The 6597-nt window shown below is 34.7% G+C and overlaps 1 pseudogene; it reads left to right on the forward strand.

Moving 5' to 3' along the window:
• The first annotated feature begins 3600 nt into the window (after positions 1-3600).
• LOC124234077 (olfactory receptor 2L5-like) lies at positions 3601-4644 on the forward strand (annotated as a pseudogene).
• The last annotated feature ends 1953 nt before the right edge of the window (positions 4645-6597 follow it).

A 6597-nucleotide genomic window follows, 5' to 3' on the forward strand; every position in this document is an offset into this window, starting at 1 on the left:
TTACCATTTGTATTCAAATCACTTAGAATTTAAGGTGGCAGTTTAGAAATGAGTGATGTAATCCATGTAAGAGTTTTAAGTTAAGAAGCAAAAGATCTGAAATGCAGTTTGAGGTTGAGCGAGTGGCTGCACATTTTCGATGCTGTTCAGAAGGAATTGTAGAGTATGAAATTGACAACAGAAAGTGGTTTTGGAGCTGATCCATAAATGTGCTCTCTAGAGACAAAGTGAGATGAGGGTCATGAGAAGAGGTAGGGCCTAATCACATTGGAGTGTGCTTTGGATGTGCCCAAGTGAAACTTGAAGAATAAACCTAACACTTAATGGTCCACATCCTCAATAAAGATTGTAATGGATAGCCTTTCCTAGTTCCTGCTGCTTTATTATATTTTTTTCCCACGAAAGAAGAGTGGTTACATGGCACCCATGGTGATCTTAATGCTGCTTACTACTTCCTCTTTTACTCTCCACTCTTTTTAAATTGTAATTTTTAAATTAATTTTCTGTTTGTTGAGTTGTAGGAGTTCTTTACATATTCCCTGTATCAATCCCTTATCAGATGTATATTTTGCAAATATTTTTCCATCTGTGGGTTGCTGATTCACCCTGCTGATAAAATTCTTAGATGCACAGGAATTTTCTAATTTGATGAAGTCCAGTTTATCTATATTTTTATTGTTTTACGTGCTTTGACGTCATAGTCAATACAGCACAGCTAAATCCAACATCATGAAATGTTTCCTCTATGTTTTCTTCTAAGAGTGTATACTTTTAGCTCTATATTTAGCTCTTCTGTTCATTTAATTTTTGTGGATAGTGTAAAGTAATGGTACAATTTTGTTATTTGCATCTAGATATCCAGTTTTCTCACTGCGATTTGTTGAAAAGATGTCTCCATTGAATGGTTTTGAGATCCTTGTCAAAAATTTGACATTTGACCGCACATGTGAGGATTTTTTTCTGGTATCTCTATTTTACTGGTTTATGCTTGTCTTTATGCCAATACTACACTATTTTTATTATAATAGCTTTTTAGTAAGTTTTGAATGAGAAAAAAATGAGTTCTCTAATTCTTTTTTATGGTTATTTTGGCTGTTCAGAGCACCTTGAGATTTCATATGAATTTTAGGATGCATTTTTCCATTTCTGTAAATAATCTCATTGGGATTATGACAGGCATTTCACTGAATCTGAAGTTACTTATGGTAGTATCGACATCTTAATAATATTAAGTTTTCCAATCCACGAACGCAGGATGCATTTCTCTTTATTTGTCTCTTCTCCAATTTCTTTCAGGATCTTTTATGATTTTCAGTGCACATATTTTTTGCTTTCATTGTTAAGTTTATTTCTAAGTATTTTATTCTTTTTGATGATATTATAAATGCAATTGTTTTCTTATATTCTTCTTAGGATTGTATGTTATTAGTGTATGGAAATACAACTGATTTTTGTATCTTGCAACTCTGCTGAACTTCTTAGTTCTAACAGATTTTTATTTGTGGACAGTTTAGAATGGAAACCTTCCTGCTCTGCATGCCACCCACTTCCACCTCTTTTTCTGTTTCCCATCCTTTCAACATAGTTACATACCGCTTTGGGTCTGGGGGGCAAAGTTGACAGCATTGTTTCATCTTCCAGCATATATTGCTAAAATACGAAAATATAAACTACAATAAAATCTAATGATTATTTAGTTACTATTTCTTTGTATAGTTCTTTTCATTATTATGGCTATTTACTCCGTCAAGGCACTTTTCAGGTCATAAATTTATCAGCAATGTTGACAGTTTTCAGAAAGCATTTTCAAGAAGACATTCAGCATTTTCAAGAAAATATCTTTCAATAAAATATTTCTCATTTACTTTTCTGTGTTCTGTTCATGATGTTTGAATATGGTGGATCATATATATCAATTCTGAAAAATTTTTTTTGATAATATTAACTCCATTATTATTTTGCTAATTGCATTTCTAGGAATAACAAGCATACACTTGTTTCCCTGTATTAACTCTCTAATTATCCTAACTTTTCAAAATGGCAATCTTTTTATTTTGTTGTTGCTGTATTCTTTTAATTCTGGTAGATTTTTTCACTTTGTCTTTGAAACTTTCACCTAATCATTTGATGAACTATTATGTATTTTTTAATTTGCAAACCCTTTCTTATTATCTGACACTTTTTAAATTAATCTAATAATACATCGTGGAATGATAATGTTTCATACTTCTTTAAAGATATGAATCCTGATTTTTAAAAATGTGCTGTCTTTCTGCATTTTCCCAATCATGTGTAACTCACTTTATATTTGTGTGGGGTGTGTGTGAATACACATGTGTGTTTGTGTGTGTATGTGTGCACATTTGTGCATCTTCCTCTTTCATGTTGGAAGCTTCCTTAAAAGTCTGGGAACATTGGGCTCTAAAATAATATTTAAGACTAAAACATCGCACACTGTGTGGAGCTTGTTCACTTCCGACATCTCTGGAGGAGAAGCCTCCTCCTACCTCCGTGAAGACCGTCAAGGTGCCAAGTCCTTTTTCTCCATTTAAGTAACTGAACATTTCTCTAGCCAAATTCTTTCTTTCAGAGAATCCTGAACTGTTTCATTTCTCATTGTGCCTTTTGCTCACCTGCTGTCTTTAATTTATAACACATCCAGTTGTTTATCATCATAATAATTGGGTTTTAAAAGAGAGAAATGGTAAGTATATATGCTTAAATTCACACACTTATCTAGAACTGGAGATAATTTTAAATACAAAAAAAAGGGAAAAATGAATAAGACAAAGTGTCATAAAGCAATGTATAATGTTATATACATGTTAGAGAAGCAGAGAGACAGAAAACATCCTCTTGGGGAGATGTTGAGCAGAGTGATGACAGCCACAATGAGCATGTGTGTAGATGTTGGAGCAGAGGGTCTTCTTTAACTGCAGCACTCAGAACCTGAGTGAGGAGGCAGAAGAGAATGACTTTGCATAAGTGCAACTTGACAATAACGATTTATGCTATATTTCAGAACAGATGAACCAAATGATAATACCTGACTTCAGGAAAACTTGACTTGACGTTATTGTGAAAAGAAGATTTAAGAAAGACATAAAGCTCCTCAAACATGAGCTGATAGACTACTTCAATTTTAGAGGTAAGTTTTAGTGAAAAATATGAAAGAAAAATCATCCCTTAAGGGTCATAAACATTTATTGATACTAGAACTCTATCATATATGGGTTTCCATAAATTTTCTATGCATGAACTTTGAATACAACAACTGATGTTAATGATATCTGAGTTTGTGTAGGGCAGTAAAACATATTTATCCTAAGGAGATCAAAATAGAAATCTTGTTTTTAAAATATTTTAATAGATTCTTAGAAAACACTTTGGCCACAAATGTTCGCATTTTCACATTTTAATCTCTGGATCAGAAAATAAAGTTTATTTCTCCCAAAATAGATAAGTTCAGTTCTTCATTTAAGAGCTATGAAATTTTAAATAATACACAGTCTAAAATATTAAGTTAAAAAGAACTTATAGTTTTATACTCAAATCACTTACTCTTGTGTCTGTCTCTAGGAAAAATCATGTTAATGCTCCATGGAAAATTGTAATCTAACATCAACTGATTTTATTTTATTGGGGTTGTTTCCACTGTCAAAAATTGGCCTGTTCTTCTTCATTCTCGTTGTTCTCATTTTCCTAACGGCCTTGTTTGGCAGCCTGTGCATGATTCTCCTCATCTTCCTGGACTCCCAGCTCCACACACCCATGTATTTTTTACTTAGTCAGTTCTCCATCATTGACTTGAATTACATCTCCACCATTGTCCCCAAAATGATTTCTAATTTTCTCTTTGGAAACAAATCTATCTCCTTCATTGGATATGGGGTTCAGAGCTTCTTTTTCTTGACTTTAGCAGGTGCGGAAGCGCTGCTCTTGACATCTATGGCGTGTGATCGTTATATAGCTATTTGCTTTCCTCTCCACTATCCCATTCGTATGAGCAAAAGAATGTGTGCGCTGATGATAAGAGGATCTTGGATAATGGGCTCTGTCAACTCTTGTGCCCACACCACATATGCCTTCCACATCCCTTACTGTTGATCCAGGGCCATCAACCATTTCTTCTGCGATGTCGCGGCCATGTTGACTCCGGCCTGCATGGATACCTGGGTCTATGAGTACACAGTGTTTGTGAGCACCACCCTCTTCCCCGTGTTTCCTTTCATTGGCATTGCATATTCTCATGGCGGTGTTCTCCTTGCTGTCCACCGCATGCACTCAGCAGAAGGGAGGAAGAAGGCCTATTCCACCTGCAGCACCCACCTGACTGTGGTGACTTTCTATTATGTGCCACTTGTTTACACTTATCTACACCCAAGATCCCTAAGATCGCCAACAAAGGACAAGGTTCTGGCTGTCTTCTACACCATCCTGACCCCACTGCTCAACCCCATTGTCTACAGCCTGAGAAACAGAGAGGTGATGGGGGCCCTCAGAAGAGTGATTCAGAGAATCTGCCCTGTGAAAATGGAGACAGAGCTTTTTGCATGTGTAGCCAGGACTTGGATATACGTTCATTCACCAGTGTACAGAATTAAAAATATTATTTTATGCTTAGGGTGCAAGGACCACAATTAATCGAGAGAAGAAGATTATCACTTAGGTCTGGACAAAATTCTCTCGTAAATATATATGCATGTGAGTATATATATACATATATAAAATTCTAAGCCTTATCTTTTTTCTTCATGATGCTTTTTCCCATCAATTTCAAATAAATTTCCAAATTAATTTATTTTTTGCTGATGTGATGTTGATGATAATTATTGTTTGTCATGCAGCAACGAAAGGAGAAACTAACTGAAGTTGTCATTCATCATAGCAGTTCTACTATTTTCAAAAATATCTAAAACAAAAATAAATTTTTCCTGAATGTCAAGATCTAATTGAAAGTCAGAAGACTTCTTGTTATTCTCATAGTAAACCTGTAATTTACCATGCCAGTTAGTCTTTCTTTTAATTTAAAGAAACTTATCATTACAGGTATTTAGCTGAGACTTCAAGAATTCATCAGGGGTTCAGAATTCCTTATACTACTCTGAGTGGAATATGAGAGGTTTATGTCTCTAATAGGGTGATGAATGCTAAGGAAACGATTTAATTTCAGGTATACCTCAGGATCAACAATAAAAACGTGGAGGTGCTAACAGAGGTCAAGGAAATTGTGCAGTTAATTATAAGATGAGTGGCTCAAAGGTTTGGTCAAATTAGTGGGAATTCATTAATCAAGGACATTCCCACACCCATCACTGGTTTTCTACATATACTGTTTGCATCCTAAGTAATGTTAAGAAACAAATTCAACTGAATAAATTTTAAAGGTTGTATTGGTTTTATTTAATGAATCGGGCAACATCCCATCTAGTAAACAGAAAGGAGCTCTGAAGAACTTTACACAATGAAACACTCTTATAGGCAGAAGCAGGCAGGGCAAGAAAGTTACTCTTGCAAAGAACTGATTGTTTCAGGCAAGGTCACCTTCCCTTGGGGGATGGCAGGAGTCCATTAGGTGGGTTACGTCACTGGTGCTGAAGGGGTAATTCCAGATTGACTGGTTTGAGACTCCAACCCTGTGGAAGGTTGAAATTGTAATTAAGTTTGGTATCAAATCTCAGTTTTGTGATTTGGGCTTAGCGCATACGACTCCATTCTGAACCTTTTGTCTCTTTTTTAATAGTAGCCACTGCTACTCGTAGCATTAGATAATGTCTCTCAGATGAGATTTTATTCCCCATTACTGCATCTCATAGCTCTACTGAAATATGTTGAGAGAAGCCAACATCTATGGATCAATTTTACTCATTGATATTATGGCTCAGTCGCTATCACAAATAGATCCCACCATTACATCCAATAAAAATCCATCAGCTCCAGTAAACTCCCTGGGTGAAATGCCCATCAGTGATGAGTGCAGAAACGCTCTTTACCCTCTCAGGTATGGCAGGAGGGGAAGGGTCATACTCCACAGAATTTGAAGGGCACAGCACAAAATGAAAATACGAGGCTTCTTGTTCAAAAAGCAGGAAAGACTACCACTATTGGTGCTAAAGTATAAAGTTTCTTCCTTCAGAATTAATTTATTAGCTATAAAATGAAATACAAATTACAAACAATATGTTTGTATTATAATTTTATATATAATCAATAGATATACTTTATTATGTAATATCAATATTGGTCATAAGATTTTTCTGGAACTCTTTTCTCCAAATTTATCTTCATCAAAATTTATAGTTTTAGGAACTTCGGTTGTTATCAATATAATTGAAAATATTGTCAGTCACTGGTGGCAAATGCTAAGTTGCAATTACGTTTTGGTGATTTTTAATTTTGAGAAGAATCTGCTTAAGTTATCGGAGATATTAAGAGTGTTTGTGGGTTATGAAAATTTGGACTGAATTTCTGATACCTTATATAAAAATATAAATTACAGTAAAGATAGAGCTAATGATTCTCAAGGAGAATTTTTTATAAAAAAATTTCTCTTATGAATAAATTTCAACCTATCCATATCAGCCAATTTCATGTAAC

The sequence above is a fragment of the Equus quagga genome, unplaced genomic scaffold, assembly GCF_021613505.1.
Source record: "Equus quagga isolate Etosha38 unplaced genomic scaffold, UCLA_HA_Equagga_1.0 69781_RagTag, whole genome shotgun sequence".
Classification (NCBI taxonomy): Eukaryota; Metazoa; Chordata; class Mammalia; order Perissodactyla; family Equidae; genus Equus; species Equus quagga.